The sequence below is a fragment of the Narcine bancroftii genome, chromosome 6 (assembly GCF_036971445.1).
Source record: "Narcine bancroftii isolate sNarBan1 chromosome 6, sNarBan1.hap1, whole genome shotgun sequence".
NCBI classification, from domain to species: domain Eukaryota; kingdom Metazoa; phylum Chordata; class Chondrichthyes; order Torpediniformes; family Narcinidae; genus Narcine; species Narcine bancroftii.
This window is the reverse complement of record NC_091474.1, coordinates 185,715,773-185,733,046: the sequence shown is the minus strand read 5'-3', so window position 1 is coordinate 185,733,046 and position 17,274 is coordinate 185,715,773. Positions and strand designations below refer to the sequence as shown.

At 38.8% G+C, this 17,274-nt stretch overlaps 1 protein-coding gene and 1 long non-coding RNA gene across 3 annotated transcripts in view; one reads left to right on the top strand and one right to left on the bottom strand.

Moving 5' to 3' along the window:
- The window catches only part of rspo3 (R-spondin 3), an 83,890-nt gene that overhangs the window by 8,696 nt on the left and 57,920 nt on the right, over positions 1–17,274 (bottom strand). Inside the window, exon 5 of one of the 2 annotated variants that reach the window (XR_011340622.1) lies at positions 11,347–11,423. The exons of the other annotated variant lie outside the window; for it this stretch is intronic. The gene's annotated coding sequence lies outside the window, so the exon portion shown is untranslated. The remainder of the gene's footprint in view (positions 1–11,346; positions 11,424–17,274) is intronic. 2 annotated transcript variants of the gene reach the window in all.
- On the top strand, positions 759–1,120 carry LOC138737689 (uncharacterized). The gene is made up of 2 exons (XR_011341149.1): positions 759–851; positions 979–1,120. It is a non-coding gene; the product is annotated as an uncharacterized lncRNA (long non-coding RNA).

Sequence of the window (17,274 nt, the reverse complement as noted above, 5' to 3'; positions counted from 1 at the left end):
GCTAGCAAAACCAAGGAGATGATTGTGGATTTCAGAAGGAAGTCAGTGGAACATAATCCAGTCCTCACTGAGGGCTCAGTAGTGGAGAGAGTCAAGAACTTCAAATTTCTGGGTGTCAACATCTCCGAGGATGTGTCCTGGAGCCTCCAAGTTGACACTATCACAAAGAAGGCTTGCCAGCAGCTATACTTTGTAGAGTGTCTGAGGAGATTCAGTATGGCACTGAAAACTCTTGAAAACTTCTGCAGATGTACTGTGGAGAGCATTCTGGCTGGTTGCATCGTGGCCTGGTATGGAGGTGCCAACTCTCAGGTCAAGAATAAACTCCAGATGGATGTTAACTTGCCCTGCAACATCACAGACACCAAACTTAATTCCATCGAGGACATCTACATGAGGTGGTGTCTTAAAAAAGCACCCTCTATCCTCAAAGACCCCACCACCCAGGCCATGCCCTCTTCATTTTGCTACTATCAGGGTAAAGGTACAAGAGCCTAAAGATGAGCACTCAGCGGCACAAGGACAGCTTCTTCCCCACTGCCATAAGATTCCTGAATAATCAATGAATTGAAGACACAGCCTTACTTTTCGTGCACTACTATTTTAATTTTTTTAATTGATAGTAATGTTGTAAGATGGATATAATATGAATGTCTTCACTGTGATGCTGCCACAAAACATCAAATTTTATGACCTGTTCAAGACAATAAATTCTGATTCTTAAATCTTTTTATGTTCATTTTAATAGAGTTTTGATTTGGAATGTTAACTGGCCATTTCTAGCCATGGATGCTGCCTGGCCTGCTTAGTTCCTCCATCAATGTTTTTTGTCAAGATTCCAGCATCTGCAGGTTTTGTATTTCTCTAACATTTGATCAAGTTTAATTTAAATTGGTTTGATATATATCCATTTACTGTCACCTTCACCAATGGTCCCTTATATAATGCTTTAATCCAGTTCATATATTTCTCTGGTAGGTTGAACCTCTGCAGTACTTTGAATAAATAATTCCATTCCACCATGTCAAAGGCTTTCTCTTCGTCTAAGGCAACCACCACTGTTGGCGTCTTATTTCCTTGTACTGCATGGATTAAGTTAATAAACACAGATATTGTCCGTTGTTCGTCTTTTCTTAATAAATCCAGTTTGATCTAGTTTTACAGTTTTTGGTACACAGTCGGCCAATCTGTTTGCTAATAGTTTTGCTATTATCTTATAACCTGAGTTAAGTAGAGATATTGGTCTATATGATGCTGGTGTTAATGGATCTTTCCCTGTCTTTGGTATTACTGTAATTATTGCTGTCTTACATGAATCTGGCAAGTTTTGTGTTTCTTCTATCTGGTTCATTACTTCCAGGAGAGGAGGAATTAATAACTCTTTAAATGTTTTATAGAATTCTATTGGAAATCCATCATCTCCTGGTGTTTTATTGTTTGGCAGCTTTTTTAATGTATTTCCTCTATTTCAAATGGTTTTATCAATTTGTTTTGTTCCTCTTCTTGCAATTTCAGCAATTCAATTTTAGCTAAAAATTCCTCTATTTTGTCATCTTTCTCCTCATTCTCAGTTTGATACAATTGTTCATAAAATTCCTTAAAATTTTCATTAATCTCTGTTGGATTATATGTAATTTGTTTGTCCTTTTTCCTTGATACCAGTATCGTTCTTTTAGCTTGTTCTGTTTTAAGTTGCCAGGCTAATATTTTGTGTGTTTTTTTTCTCCCAGTTTGTAATACTTTTACTTTGTTTTCATTATGTTCTTCTCCACCTTGTACGTTTGTAATGTTTCGTATTTAATATTTTTGTCCGCCAATTCTCTCCTTTTCGTTTTATCATCCCTTTTTACTCATTCCTTTTCTGTACTTACTATCTCCCTTTCCAATTGCTCTATTTCCCGATTGTAATCCTTTTTCATCTTAGTCACATAACTTATTATCTGCCCTCTAATGAAGGCTTTCATTGTGTCCCATAATATAAATTTGTCTTTCACTGATGCTGTGTTTATTTCAAAATATGTTTTAATTTGGCATTCAATAAACTCCCTAAATTCCTCTCTTTTAAGTAGCATGGAGTTTAACCTCCATCTATATGTTCTTGGTGGGATGTCCTCCAGTTCTATTGCTAATAATAGGGTGAATGATCAGATAGTAGTCTAGCTTTATACTCAGTTTTCCTGTCTCTCCCTTGAATATGGGCCGACAACAAAAACATATCAATCCTTGAGTAAGTTTTGTGCCTACTTGAATAATATGAAAATTCCTTCTCTCTTGGGTGTTGCCTCCTCCATATATCCATAAGTTTCATTTCCTGCATTGATTTAACCATAAATTTGGCTACTTTATTCTTTTTACTTGTCTTTTGTCCAGTTTTATCCAACACTGGGTCCAAATTAAGGTTAAAATCCCCTCCTATCAATATATTTCCTTGTGTGTCTGCAATCTTCAAAAAAATATCCTGCATAAACTTTTGATCCTCCTCATTATGTGCATATATATTGAGCAAATTCCAAAATTCTGAGTATATCTGACACTTTATCATTGCATACCTCCCTGCTGGATCTATTATTTCCTCCTCTATTTTGATTGGTACATTTTTGTTAACTAGTATGTCTACACCTCTAGCTTTTGAATTATAGGATGCTGCCATTACATGTCCTACCCAGTCTCTCTTTAATTTATTATGCTCCGCTTCAGCTGGATGTGTTTCCTGCACAAATGCTATATTATTTTTTCCTTCTTCAATAAATTTAGTAGCCTCTTCCTTTTAATTTGGTTATGTATCCCATTAATGTTTATAGTCATATAGTTCAACATGGCCATCTTATATCTTGCATACAATTCTTTTCCACCTCTTTGCCACCTCCATTCCCCTTTTCTCCATTTTCATCTCTTTAAAACATAAAGTATCCCCGCAGTTCCCACACCCACTAATACCTTAACCCCAAAAGTCTCCCCACTTCTCTCTGAGTTGCCCCATATCCCTTGCCGGGCAACCACAACTCCCCTTTTCATTTGGATTGTGATCTTGTTCACAGCGTCAACTGATTTTGCAGTGACGGTTATTCCCCCTCTACTCAGCCCTCTCCAGAAAACACTTTTTTTTACACATATAACAAAGCTCTCTCTTTCTTATTTTTTCCCCTTTCTCCCTTCCTTCCCTTCTGTTTTCCCCCTTTTTTCTTTACATATACTTTGTTTTTACATGTTTATAAATACTTTATCACCATTCTTCATTCTTGTTACATCTCTTCTCCTTTCCTGCAAACGTTCTGCGAATTCTTGCGCTTGCTCTGGATCCAAGAACAGTCTGTTTTGCTCTCCAGGTATACATATTTTAAGTATGGCTGGATGTTTTAATATGAATTTGTAACCTTTTTTCCATAAAATCGATTTCACTGTATTAAGCTCCTTCCTCCTCTTTAAGAGTTCAAAACTTATGTCTGGGTAAAAAAATATTTTTTGACCCTTGCATTTCAATGGTTTATTATCTTCTCTAACTTTATTCCTTGCCCATTCCAGTATATTTTCTCTTGTCGTGTATCTCAAAAATTTTACTAAGATGGATCTTGGTTTTTGATGTGCCTGTGGTTTCGGAGCTAATGCTCTGTGTGCCTTTTCTATTTCCATTTCTTCCTGCATTTCTGTCATTCCCAGGACCTTCGGGATCCATCCATTTATAAATTCCTTCATGTCTGTGCCTTCTTCACCCTCCTTCAGTCCCACTATTTTTATGTTGTTTCGCCTACTATAATTTTCCAACATATCTATTTTCTGAGATAACAACTCTTGTGTCTCTTTAATTTTTTTGTCACTTTCTTCCACTTTTTCTCTTAAGTAATTTACTTCCATTTCTACAGCTGTTTCCTGCTCTTCCACACTCTCTACTCTTTTCCCTATTTCTGTCATTACCCGTTCTAACCTTTGCATTTTATCTTCTGTTCTTTTCATTTTCCTTTTAATTGCATTAAATTCTAATGAAAACCATTCTTTTAGTGATCGCATTTGTTCTTCAAAAAAGACTTTATCTATATTCTGTTCATCGGTTTTACCTTTTATTTCTCTTTGTCCATCAGTTTTACCTTCTATTTCTGTGAAGATCTTGGTCTTCGTCTTCCTCTTCTTCTGTGTCTGTATCTGTGTTTGTATCTTCTTCTTCTCTTCTTTGTGTCTGTATCTCTTCTGTTTTTCCTGATGAGCTGCTTGTATCTCTTTGTTGGGCCTCTTCTTGCTGGACCTCTTGTTGCTGGTCCTCCCCTCCTGGGCTGCTCACCTGTTGTGCTTCCTGACGTCGATCTTCTTATCGGTCATCCTTCCGTCTGTCTCCTTCATCTGTTTCATCGCTCCCTCTTCTGCTGGCTTCCTCATCCTCCAGCTGAGCGCCCTGGTGTCGGGCATCCCTCAGCTGTTTGTTCTGTGACAGCCCGCTCCTCTGCTGAGCCCCCCTCCCGCCGGTGTCTTCTTTCTCCTTTGATTGTGCACTGTGCACCTTTGTTTGGCTCCGAGTGCCATTTTTGTAGTGCACCGGCTGGTGGGTCACGACTCCGCAGGGCAGGTACTGATCTCAAGGGTCGGGCGCTCCTCGCCACCACAGCGTCCTGTTCCTTCGTGCAGGTAAGGCCTTTTTCTCTCTTCTCCGGCGACTTTTCTGCTTCTTTTTTTCCAGTTGCTTTTACTTTCTCCTTATTGGGAGCCATCTTCTTTCTCTTCTCTGTATCTTTATCTTCTATTTCTTATATTTTATTTTTGTTAGGCTTTGCTTTTTCCTAACTTTTTTCCTATTTTCCTGGAGAGGGCTGGGTTTTCCTAATCGGACACTACTCCATCTCGTGACTCCTCTTCCCTGATCATTTGTTAAAGTTCAAATTGATGATGAGAATCCAGTACATTTGGTACATCACATCATATACAACCCTGAGATTCTTTATCATAAACTTGACTTGGTATTTCTTTATTTGTGGCTGTTTCAAAATTCTAGTGCCCCTACTTGCTTTTTTAAAAAAATTACATTGTATTTAAATGCTGAAAAATTTTTATACAACACAATTTAAACTGAAAAAAAAATTACTGCAATACACGCAACCATTTTTAATTAAAATTTTATTTAAACTCTGAAAATTTTATTATTACACAAATTAAGCTGTTCTGCGTATCGCAAGTGTGGGGAAACATCATAACTTGAAACCAAAAGAACCTGATTCTGACTACTGGATCTTTGAAATATCGCAAGTCAGGACATCGTAAGTTGGGGTCTATCTGTATGGGCCTGTCTTCACCACAATGATTGCTGTGGTCCAAGAGAAAAAGCTCATATACATTTTATTAATGGCAACTATAATTGGACAATTATTACAACCTTGCACACTGTGGATGTCCTGAAAAGGTTTTCCTCCACCTTTGCCACTTTCTCTCCAATCCATCTTCATTATTGTCTTTTAGTATCATACCCTTACTTATTCTTTCACATAATTCTTAATATGACACATGATAAGAAAGACAATATATAAAAGAATGCAAATTCTTTGCAAGTTGTTGATGGGCTGCAGTTCAAAAACTAGGTAAGCCCTTCTGGCCTCATCCAGGTGTAGTTAGAACCCCAGATTTTCACTCCAAAGGGCCAGAAATTGGACAATCTGCTCATTACATTACCCATTGTAATAAATTACTGAATTTTCACAGACACTTCCCAGAATTGCAAAGCTTCAGCATCATTCAAGTGGAAGGCATCATTAATGGCCCAGAAAAGTACCAGTAGATTTTATGTGGTTATATTGTGGTAGGATTATTTTCTGCACACTTTCAGACAATTGACAATTTTTTAACAAAATCATTAAAAGCCCTTCCACAGCCACTAACCTATCTTTAAAGGTAATATCAATGAAACAGCTGCTCTGAAATCCAGACGCTCGGTTTTTCTTCTATAACTAATGTTGTTGCAGGAAGTTTGGGGCAGAGGTCTCTGAGATACTTCTTCACAGATTTACATTACTGAGGCCCACTTCTGGCATGAAGATCCTAGAAAGAACACAGTGGAAGTTCATGACAAAGTGACAGCACTCTGGCACTTCCCAGTGCCTTCATGACTCCCACCTTATCATTTAGAGCATGTCCAGACCTCTGACCCTAACTGAATGAACTAGATTCAAGTAGGAGGAAATTAAATTTAAGGGACGAAGAATAAATAGTGAACCACTGTGAAGGTCCTGACTGTACAAACTATTGGTTATTACATAATCACTCCCTCTATGATTCCCTTTTCTACTCATCCCTTCCCAACCACCTCTCAATGACCCTGGTACAGTACTTTCCCCTGCAAACGAAGGAGGTGCAATACTTGCTTTTACATCTTCTCCCTCACAACAATCCAGGGTTCTATACAACCCTTCCACATGAGAGCAAGATTCACAAGCATCTCCTCTAACCTATTGCATTCAGTGCTCCTGATGTAGTCTCCTCTACATTGGTGAGACCAAGTGCATACTTGGGGACCATTTCACAAAGCATTTACATTCCATCTGCAATGGTCATCCTAAGCTCCTGGTTGCATGTCATTTCAACTCCCTTTTCACCTCTCACACAAACATGTCTGTCGTGGGCCTTCTGCAGTGCCCAATGTTAACCAAAGGAGCAACACCTCAGATTCCACCTGTGCTTTCTACAGCCTAATGGTAGGAACATAGAATTTTCTAATTTCAGGTAATGGTCCCCTCTCTCTTCTTCTGCACCCCCTGCTCTTTTCCATCACCCTTTTTTGTCCTCTTTACCATTCACCGCCACACACCTTACCCATCCTCATCCCCAGTCTCCTCATTGGATGTTTCTCCCCTCCCCTCTTTCGGTTCCATCTGGTCTCTTTACAGCATCATTCTCACCTTCTCTTCTTAACAGTTTACATCACTGCAGCCTTTGTATTTTAATCACCCACTCCACCCTATGTGACTCATCTTTCTCCAGCTGACCCTTTTGTTTTTCTTGCATCTCTATTTCTATAGTCACTTTCAGGTACATTCTCTGCCAAGAATGTGCCTGCAGAAGCGGATTCAGACCTGTGGAATGGTCTTTCAGGTGGCAGCACTGAAAGTGCAGCTCTGGCCAACTGAAAGGGACAGTTGCATGGGAGTCGCCTCGGAGCACACTCCAGCTCCTGTCCCTTTGGGATGTCATGGTTGGAGCGGCTGGCACAGGCTGTCAGCGCTGGGGTGGCCGGTGCAGGCTGTCAGCGCTGGGGCGACCAGTTTGCTGTGCCGGCCACCACAGCCCTGATGACCCACATGGCGGGGGGGGGGGGGGTGGTGGGGGGGGGGGGGCAGGGGTAGTGGGGAGAGAGGCTGTTAGGTGCTCACCAACTGATTGTCATCTCCTTAGCAGCTGCTTTCAGGCGGCTGCATTCAGGTGCCTAGGGGAACTTCAGTGCTCCGGTGATTATCCCTCCTAGAGGAGGGTTACAAAGTGCGCTTCGCAAGTGCCTCCTGCATTTTCAGGTGCCCTCCTGACAGCTGCATGGGGTATAATATACGGCTTTACATTGGGGTATTTTGGCCACCTGAAAGTGCTTTTTCTCTGGCATCTGACAATCTACTGCCTCTGTCCATCTTGTTTCACCTCTACCTAGTTTACCAATCCCACACAGGGGCCCCTGCCTCACCTTTCCACCCTGCCTTCTTTACACTGGTTTCTCCTTCATTACTCCGGTCTCAATGTAGGGACTCAGCTCCAAGTGTCAACCATTCAAAGATCTACTTGACCCGCTGAGTTCCTCCAGCAGAATAAGTTTAACTATGATTATTACAGTTTGGATAAGGAAGAGAATACACAAGTGTGTAGTCACCTTTATTGATAACAGTTCTGTGGGCATCACAGTTGTACCTTGTCACTGGAGGCTTAGTAGGGTTGTAATTTTTTGTTTTTGTTTGTTTACCTGATGTTATGATAATTAAGCCCAATCGCATCCAGACCTGCTTGTAAGTCAACTTTCAACATTGTGTCAGGCTGGAATTGGTATATGCCAGTACCTCACGCCTGTTGGGTTGATATATTCCACCATGTCCAGAACATCTTTCTGTCTGCGCTTCTGATCATGCATTCATCCATGAGAATGTTTCTGCCATGTTATGAAGTCCATACTAGTTTTAGCATGCAAAAATAATTTGGCAGCTTTTCGTTTCCCCTCAGGCACAAGTGATTCCAGTTTAATATCTCATTTACTTTGCGGTAGAAATTCTTTAGCGTGTGAACGCTATGTTGTGTAGTGGACCTGTGCCAGCTCAATGTGAGGAGGTAGGGGAGTAACATTTGAACATGTACATGAATCCCAGGTCTTCAGGGTCAATGTCCTTCAACATCTCCCACCAGGTTTAAGACCTAAGAAGAGGAAGATTCCATTGTGGACCATAACTTCAAATAGTTTTCTTTTTTGCAGCATATTTGACTGGTTTAGCCACCATGTGCCTCTTGATGATGTCAAGGAAATGTGGCTCAGGCCATCACACATACCCCCTTCCCTCTATATCTCCCGTTGCCCTGAAAAAGTATATTAAAAAGCTCGTCTCACCCTAACCATACTCCCCTCACCCACCTCCTTTCAGGAAAAATATTCACAAATGTAAGGTCATGTACCACCATATTCCAAAAACAAATTATTTCTCATCATGAGAGTCATGTAGATCGGTGCAGACTAGAAGGGCTGATATGGCCTGTTTCCGAACTGTAAATTGTTATATGTTATATATTATTAGATTCCTGAATAAACCCTAAAATAGGAAAATTATGTTGCCTTTGCTCCGGACCATCTGAGTTCTCTCTGTAACTCTTGATTCTTCTATTGTTGTTCTGTGTTTTACTTGTTGTACTCTATAGGAGATGTCTAACTGTTCTGCTCACAAAACAACCTCTATCATTGCATTTTTGATACGTGATAGTAAACTTGAACTGAGGTGAGCACTCAGAACATCAGCAAAAGAAAATGTTGGTCAAGTGATCCCGGTGTAATATGATTAAAGGTCATGGAAACAGTTGCATGATTGAAAGAGTTGCCCTTCTGCCTAATTCAAGATCTTTTGAATCAGATCAGGGTGGATTATTAAAACAATAAGCAGCAGACTTTCACTAATGTGACACATTAGAATTTGATAGCATTAACTTTAAATGTAGAATAAGCACAGAAAAGCAATTCAGGCAGCATCAATGAAAAAGAAACAGTTAACATTTCTTATCAAATGACCTGTCATCAGTTCTGATGTAATATGTGGTGAACAAGAAAATCTGCAGATGATAGGGTCTAGAGGAGTACACAAAGTTGGAGAAATTCAGCAGGTCATGCAGCATCCATCAAAAGTAAAAGACAACCAACATTTAGGGTCTGAATCCTTCTTCAGGAGTGATGAAATATCTTCCACTTGAAACTTTAATTCCGACCCTCTCTCTCGCTTTCTACAGGTATTGTCTGATTTTTAAAAAAAATTTAGACATTCAGCATGGTAACAGGCCCTTTCGGCCCATGAGCCCAAACCGCCCAATTACACCCAATTGATCTACAATGTTTTGAAGGGGTGAGGGGAAACCAGAGGACCCAGAGGAAATGCACCCCGACATGGGGAGGACATGCAAACTCCTTACAGACAGTGCTGCATTCGAACCCAGGTCGCTGATTCCGTAACAACTTGTACTAAGCACTACGCTAACTGTGCAACCCCTGAATTGCTAAGTGTTTCCCGCACTTTCTGTTTTCATTTTGGATTTCCAGCATTTGTAGTTTTTTTTTTTTGCTTTTGGTTTTTGTGTTGATTGTTGATTGATATTTTCAAATATACCCAATGGTCTTTGACCATTAGTCAGTCATTTGCAGTGAGTCCGTGAGTGTGATTGATCCTTCAGTGCCCAACTGCATGTACAGGTCAGTTTTCAGATAAAGTTCCATAATGTGGAGGATTGGATTTTTAAGCTGTGTGATTGAATTTCTATTAATTCTTTTTATGAATTTTCAGCACAGTGATGAATGCACCTCAGTCTCAAGGCCAATGTAAGAATTTAGGAGCTGGAGAAGACCTCTTGGTCCTTCAAACCTGCCCCACCATTTAATGTGATTGGACTGATCGGCCCTCATCTTCTCCTCTGTGACTCCCCCTCCGCCCCTGAAATCTTTCAAAAATGTAACTGCTTCCTTTTAAAATACTCATGATTACACAAACATCCTGGTTAGAAAATTAGAGATTCATTGCCTTCTCCAAGAATTTCTTCAACTCTTAATCTTTTAATGCTCTCCAAACGCTTTTTAGATCTGCCTCCTCCCCACTTGCCCTATCTCTTTCGGTGCAGCCATTATTCTGTACTTAAGATTTCAACCCTTCTTGCTCCGACTATGAAAAAAAAATCATCATTTGCTGGAAATCTGAAATAAATACACAAAATGGTGGAAGTGCTCAACAGGTCAAGAAGTATCTGCGGAAAGAAAAACAGATAACATTTCAGGTTGAAGACACTTCTTCAGAGCTGTGTAGGAAAGAAAACAAATTTTAATTGATGGAGAGGCTGGAGGAGGAATTGTTCAAACAAATCAAATATCTCTGATATGGTGAGATCAGGATTGTGATGGGGATAAGATACAGATGCCATTAACCAGTTGATAGGTTAATGAGAGCAGTCAGAGAGAGAATAAAAACAGGAATATAAAGGTTGTGATACAAGGGCAGTTAGAGAGCAAAAATACATGCTAAGGAACATAAAAGCTGTGACATGAAGATGTGTATATCTTGTGCAGCATTTCAGGAAATGATAACAGAGAGGAAGGGCACAGCAAAGCAATTAGAACCAACAGCTAAAGATAAAAGTCTAGCTTTGCTGAATTTTAACATATTTAATTCTGGTTGAAAAGAATGTGGATTTAAGATCTACTCATAATGACCACATAACCCATTCTAGCAAAGATGGAGGATACGCTATACTAGTGCTGTCTTTTGCCCGATTTTCTATCTTAGATGAGCTCAATGTGAAAAGCAAAAGAGGATTGTTGCATCTGGGAATGATCCATCAATGTTTGATATTAAAAAGGCGATCTGTTTGCTTATGGAAACATAGCGATATACAGTTCACAAGGAAGCTTTTTGGTCCATCATGTCCATTGATGGGAAGAATTCCCACTTTTTAATTAGCACCACTGCAGTTTATTGGCTCTTCAAGTGCCTAGGTACTATTTTAAATGCGATTATAATTTTTCAGCTACTGAGCTCCAGACCCCCAACAATTGTTGAATGAAATATAGTTTCTTCAATTTCCTGTGGTGCTTCAACCAAGTAATCATATCTTCCCTTTAGTTATGAATCTTTCTGCCAGTGGAAATTGATCTTTTACCTTTTGAGGTGTTTGATTTGTGCATTCTCTTTCTTGGTTGCCTTTTAAGAATTACATTCTTTACAGAGGACTTCTTCCTAGTATGAAATTAGAACAAACCTATAACATTGTCTTTAAAAATATAAATTAGCCAAAAAATACAGACTGCACAACACATGTTTACACAAATGTATATGAGAAATCAAATCTACAGACAAAAGAGTTTAAACATTGAAGATGGTTTTGTTGCAGTTGAAGCCGCAATAACTTCTTTCCTCCAGGAAAATGAAAATGCATTGCCACATCAACATTGAACAAACTCCGCAAACCACAAATCATGAATCTTCTGTGGTTTACCCTGATCCTTTCATTTTAATAATTGCAGCCTTTAGCAACCAATGAGAAGTCCCTTTATCCAACACATGTTGTGCTAACTACCTGTGTGCTGTTATTTGTTTACTTAATTACAAGTGATTCTCCACTGGATATGGTTATATTACATTAGGATTTTTTCAATTGCAATTCTAACTCAAAATTTAATTAATATCCCAGTTTCTCCACTAGATAGCGTACTTGTTACACAAGAAACTGATTATTCTTGCCCATTGTCTCTGGACAACCATCTTTACACATTTTGACTGGACGATGGCCAATACAGCCCTTCAGTTGTCAAAGTCTGGCCATGGTCATGGGTACTTGTTGTCATGAGCCACTTAACCACTTGAACTATTCATGAACATATTTCTCTGTTGGAGTCATTTATGGAAATGAAATATGAAATTGATGTCATATATTTGAGCAAACTGCAGAAATTTACTGTATTATTACTGTTAAATTGCATTTTGATGAAGCATTAACAAAAAAAACAATCAGGTGAAAAGAACAGGAGTGAATGTCTCAGTGGAAATTGAATTGTAAATTGAGAAGGATAAGTAGCTGGTCCATATACCTCAATGATGAGATTCGGCAACCAACCTGCTCCTGGGATTAGAAGGCCTAATCCAGACACTATGCTGTGGGAGTGAGATGTCTGGTTTGTGCACTCTCTCTCTGGACTGTCTATTCCATTAATTATAATACTTTTGCAATTTCAAACTTTCCAGCATGAAATCAATAATTATTGATACACATTCCTTAAATAGCATGTTGGAAATCAATTGTGTCTGTAATACAAATCCATTGAAATGAATTCCACTGAACCCTTCATGACATGCTTTGTTACTGATATCAGTGAGAACAATTTCAAATCGTATGTTTTCTGAATGTGATATAAGACACCAACACATCATGGAGTTTAAAACATATTAGTAACTGCACTCATAAGAACTTCATTCCCTACATTTAAAGCAGGGTTATCATAGCTTGAAATGTTTATTTTATTAGTTATCAGTTCGGATTATTTTTTTAACAAAAGGTGACTGAAACAATAACATCGTTTAAAAGTGTGAGCAGTAAAAAAAAACCAGAAATGTTTGCAGGAAGAGGGCAGGGAAATGAAGAGACAGCACCAGTTAGAACCAACAGCTGCAGAGGCATGCTGATCCAAACAAGCTCTTGCTTGGCTGCAATTTGATTCTGTGACAGCAGTTTAAAAGTGGTGTCATTTGGCCAGTGTTTGACAATGTTTTAGTGTTTGGTGCTCAACAATTCATTGATGTGCTACAGGATCTTCTCTGGGAGTGCTGCCTATATGAAACCCTACTGAACTTCCACCTGCTTTGAACCAAGCTTAGATCTTCCACCAACAATGCTTACTGAAAATCAAGGCCAGTGATCCTCTGAATTGATCTAATATGTACAACAATCGTCCTCATCTGCATTTTCTGCAAGGGCCAAGAAGAGAATTAGAAGGGCTACCTTACTTTGACACCTTTTCATAGTTTCCTACCACCATGTTTATTGTGAAGCTACCACCATCATCCAACCTATAACTGCATTGACAAAGCATTTGAATGGACTTGACAGTTGCTGTTACTTTTCAAACCCAGTTTAGGCTTGTTAATAATAGTTGGTCTGTCTCAGGGAGTGTAAACAGAAGGAGATAAATGAAGCAGACATATTGGAACTGTTATATATGTTAGAAAGCAGCTGCTGGAAATTGGTGTAAAGAAAATGCTGAATACACTCAGTAGTTCAGATAGCTTCTGTGGAGAGATGATATTTTGTATCACCTCGTGAATTTTAATCTCTGTATTTTCATGGACATTCTACTCCTTTCCCTCTTTGCAGCATATGGAGTCAGTATTTATCTATTTGTTTTTTCACACTACTCAGTTATGAGATTTAACTCTAAACTTGATATATGATTGAAGATTTGGCATAAGCCAGTCAAAAGTAAATATGAAACAGTATGGTAGACTATCCTGTCTGGATGTCCTGGACATAATGCAATAAAACTCTCTTGTAACTATCCCAGGGAGCAAAGGATTTCAATGTTACGCCATTCTTTCAAATGGCAAAAAAAATCATTTCCTGCCTCTACAATTATTTTGTTAATCTTTAGTTTTGCCAATTAATTGTCCCATGGCAACAGTATTAGTTGCAGTTACATTCACCCTTGTTAGTATTTATTTATTTATCATTTATTTTCCTTTTGGTCCACTTCTTAGTCTCTTCTGCTCACACCAACACAATTTAGGGGATGGACTCACAATGAACAAATTACTTTGACTAATCTTGGGATCTTGGCTTGGCTGATAAGATATGAGACTAGCCCTCCCCTATTGTGCTTTATCCATTAAACCAGAAATACATCCCATGTCTTACTTGGGCAGTTGGGCAAAGATGTTGCAAATGCACAAATGAACAAACATTCTACTCACATCTAACACTGGAAACAAAATAATTGATCCCCTTAGCATTAAATTTTACTGAACTGATGGAGCACTTCCAGTACTGAAGCAGGGTCAGTTTGTAATCAATCTTGGAAATACTGTGTATTTTGGCTTATAAGTCGACCAGCATATAAGTCAACCCCCATTTTTCAGCCTAATTTTAAGGGTTTTATGGTATATCCGAAGTATAAGTTGACCCCAATGTTCTGGATGCCTGAGTTTGCCCATTGACTGGCGTGTAAGTCGATCCCCAAAGATTGCCATGTCTGAGATGGGCCACTGACCGGTGCATACATCAACCCTCAAAGATTGCACGGATTGAGAGGTGAGTCGTCCCGGCGGGCGAGAAGGTGGCTCAGTGTGAAGGAGAGGAACCTGCAGATGCAGCGACAGTTAAATTGTTTTTTTTTTAGAAAAAAAAGATTTTAAAAAAAGATTGCGCGGATTGATCTGCTGGGTGTTGGCTGGAGGTGATTGTTATCATGGAGGGTCCATGACACAACGCAACTCATGATGAAAGTATGAAGTGAGTTTTAAGTTAAAAGGTATAGAAATGGCAAGAAAACCAACAACTACTCTGTTGCAAGAAAATTTGATGTATATGAGAAATTGGTAAGAGATTGGAGGAAGAATGAAGAGACTTTAAGAAAAATACCAAAAAGGCAATGTTCGATGAGAAGAGGAATGACTCATTGGCCAGAGGTGGAAAATCATGTTGCAGAATGGATACGTGAACAGAGGCAAGATTGCTACATGATCACCCAAAATAAAATAATAAATTTGCACTGCAGCGGGCAGACTTCGGTGATGATTTGAGGCTACTGTAGGCTGTTGCGACCATTTCTTGAACAGGAAAAATCTGGTATTACGCCAAAAAACAAAAATTGCCTAGAAACTACCAAAAGATCTTGATCATAAAGTTGTAAGTTTTCATCAGTTTAAAAATGCAGAACCGTTGGAAACATCAGTTTGTATTGGCAAATATCGAAGACGTGGACAAAGCCCCCATGAATATTGACATGATAGGCAACAGTGGAATGAAAAGGTGTTAAAACTGTGCAAGCCAGAAGTACAGGCCACGAAAAGAGCAGGTGTACCATGGTGTTATCATGCGTGGCCAACGGGACAAGTTAAGATCCATGGTAATCTTCAAATGCAAAATTAAACATAAAATAAAATTCCCTGCAGGTATTTTTTGTAAATTTTATTGAAAAAGGATGAATGGATAAAAATGGTATAAAACTATGGATAGACAATATGTGGACAGGTGTCCAGGAGATTTACACAAAGAATGGAGTTTGCTGGTCTGGGATATGTTTCATAGCCATTTAACTGAGAATGCTAAAAGTAGATTAGCACTACATTATACTTATATGGCTGTGGTCCTGACATCTCTATTGCAACCTTCAATGTCTGCTTGAACAAGCCATTCAAAGGCCGTGTGAGCGAGGACTGGAATACATGGATGTTGAGTGCATAATGTTGTTTACAAAAGGTGGGGCAATGCATGCTGCATCACTTGATATGCTGTGAAACTTTGTGCTCAAGGCATGGGACAAAGTTAAACTAGAGACTGTGATAAAATTGTTTAAAAAGTGTGCTATCTCTTGTGCAATTGATGGCACGGAAGATCATTTATTGTGGGACATTGACAATGAAGCTGAAATAGTCTGAGACCCATATGATGACCGTTTAAACCAGCGAGAGTATGGATGTGCTTGCCGCCATCTTTGCCTCATAAGCTGATAGCGAGAGTGATTTTGAAGAGTTCTAAATGTGCTTTTGTTTTCAAACGATGATAGAGGATAAAAATCTCACAGTCATTTTTTTTTTGGTTTTTCAAGGGTTGACTCGTACGCCGGACCGGCATGGACTGAATTTTGAGCTGAATTTAAGGTCTCAAAAGTATATCCAGCGTACAAGTCGACCCCCATTTTTTGAGAGTTTTTTTTGGGTTTCACGATTCAATGTATATTCGGAAATATATGGTAGTTCTGTAACTTTTCAGTTCATTGAGAAAGCCAAGCAATCCACCTTACTTGTTACTTGTAAATTATTCCAGATTTGTAAACCTCATAAAATAATGCACAACTTAATGAAAAGGTATTTGTGGAAAATGAACTTCAAACTAAGTTGAACTCCCCAAAACGAAAACCTGATTATAAGTCTATATGATTTTTTTTCACCTAGATTTCTTAGTAATGAGCATGTAGCTGGCCTAAGCAAATATCTTTTTCTGTTCTAAATAAGAGATCGTCATAAACAATGGCTATAACTGGAGACAGCATTATGGTGGAAAAACTTGATGTCTCTCATTATTTGTATGAATTAAATGTCAATAGGGCAGCAAACAGCTGTAACATGACATATAAAGGTATAATTTAAATAAGGTTTATGAATAATAATTTCCAAACAGGCTGCTGTGATGCATCAACAATTATATTGTCTATATTTTTTTATAGCGTAGTGCAGAGTTAAAGGTTTTATTTATTAAATATTTGAAATGCTATATTTTTAATCTCTAAAGCAGGTAATCAAGCATTTGCATATACACATTTGCCCAAGTTATTGAAAGACCAGCACATAGAATTGAGTTCATTATAGTGAATAAAAATATCCACCTAATTCTGGAGGAAGCCATCCCAGGTAAGATTTCATTCAGTTTGCTTCTGATCTGTGAAGTCATGGGTCAAGTATTGCCGTGTCAGGCTCATCAGTGCATTTGTACTGAATTATCTCAATTACCCATGTCCATATTTGTAAAATTAACCTTCTGGCTGACACCTTGCTGGAGTCGGCTATCAGGCGCTGCATTGGACTGGGATCTTAACTGACATGGCTGAGAGATGTGGGAGGGCCTGAACAAGTTTCCATCCTTGCAACTCGAGGGAAAACCTTTGCCTGTTATTAAACTTTGAAGGCTTTTCCAATACTTTTGAATATTCCTGACATTCAGAAACAATTACAAACTATAATCAATTTAGAAAGTTAGAAACTATAAAAGTGAAAAAAAACTTTTAGTTAAAAATATAATGCCAGTGTTGTAATTATTAGAACCACTAATTTGACCAAAACATTTTTTTGCCTTGTCCCACTGACCTGCAGTCCATAGCTC